Source organism: Alexandromys fortis, unplaced genomic scaffold (assembly GCF_014885135.2).
Source record: "Alexandromys fortis isolate MF-2015 unplaced genomic scaffold, M_Fortis_MF-2015_v1.1 scaffold_2117, whole genome shotgun sequence".
NCBI classification, from domain to species: Eukaryota; Metazoa; Chordata; class Mammalia; order Rodentia; family Cricetidae; genus Alexandromys; species Alexandromys fortis.
The window spans coordinates 1-1,532 of NW_026069983.1; the positions used below are offsets into that span (position 1 = coordinate 1).

The 1,532-nt window shown below is 41.3% G+C and overlaps 1 pseudogene; it reads right to left on the reverse strand.

The window, feature by feature from the left end:
* Nucleotides 1–1,161: 1,161 nt before the first annotated feature.
* On the reverse strand, nt 1,162–1,526 carry LOC126496243 (transcription elongation factor A protein-like 8; annotated as a pseudogene).
* Between the last annotated feature and the right edge of the window lie 6 nt (nt 1,527–1,532).

The following is a 1,532-nucleotide window of genomic DNA, read 5'->3' on the forward strand; positions in this document are numbered from 1 at the left end:
GAAGAGTCAATAATGGGATGTTGTTGCCTCTCTTCCAAAAGAACGAAATGTCCCTCTGAATGGAGACATGCCACTCTCTCCCTGGTGAAGAGTTGGTCCAGTTGGGTCAGCCAACCAGAAGGCCAAAGGACCCCATCTCCAAAATGGGGGCTCCTTCCGCTTAAGCCATACTAGAAAGTGAAAGGGGCCATACTGATCCATCTCTCAGGAGGTCATCTGCATTCCCTTACAGTAAGCCCTGCTCCTCCAGCAGTCTGCCACAGAGCTGCAGTCTCTCACCCTCTTGACTCTGGCCACTTTACTTCTCTTTTCTAGGTGTTTTTTTATTATTATTATTATTTTTCCTATGCATTAGAATATTTTGCCTGCATTGATGTCTGTGTACCATGCGGGTGCCTGCTATCCAAGCAGACCAGAAAAGACATCTGATTCCCTGGAACTGGAATGATTGTGAGCCTCCTGGTGGATGCTGGGAACCTCACCCAAGTTCTCTGTAAACACAAGTGCTCTAAAGGCATCAGGGTTTCTCTCTTAAACTCTAACGACATTGTCATCCAGCAATGAGAAAATGCTCAGCGATTAAGAGCACTTTATCTTTTCTCTCTCTCTCTTTTTTATAATGATTGCCAATTTTTTTCCTCTGGCTAAGAAATCCAGAGGTAATTCCAGGTTTACGTTTCTTTTTAATAGTTCTTCATCAAGAGTTTAGTGCCTTTATTGCCTCTACAAGCTGGTTACAAATTAATTTTAATTAACTCCCACTTATTAAAAAGTTCTTTGTGAGGCATATTCATTAAAAATACACACGAGCAAAACTCAAAATTAAAACACACCACACAAAAAAGTACTGTTAAGCTTTTTGATACATATACACACATAATTATGAATTTTCCTATATATGCGAGTTGATACTAAATATGCTGCTTTTAAATTGTATAATATGGAATGAACACATTTCCATGCATAAGGGTGAAACTTTCCAACTGAAAAATAAACGTGGAAAATGGGTCAAAATCCAAAATCCAATGAGATGCTGATAACACCGAAACTATCTAAAATACCGCCAGGTAATTGAAAGTAAAATGAAGTTCAAAGATACATCAGAAAAACGCTAAGAGAAAGAAAGCAGCAGCCAGATTTCAACATCAGAGAAAAAAGATTTCAAGGCCTGAAGCACACAGGCTAGGGACGGCTTCGGGAATGACTTTGTTTCCAATGCATCATCACAAACTTGTTTCTTACTCTTCTTATCTCTTCCCTAAGCCTTTCCAACTCATCCACTCCTCTGATCACTTGTCAGGGTTCAGATGCCTTGTGGGAGTGTCCTCTTTAGGTTCAGGGCTGGGTTGAGCAGGCTCTGCTCTAAGACTTCCATCTGCATCCTCCCCCACACTTTCTCCAGAAGCCTGAAGATTTCCTCCTGCCTGCTGAGGTGAGTCTTCTGAAGGATGGCCGTCATCTGCCTTTGGTGTATTCTGGGGTGTTCCTTCATTCTCGTCACAAGACTTTTGCATGTTGAGTATTTCTTTTTT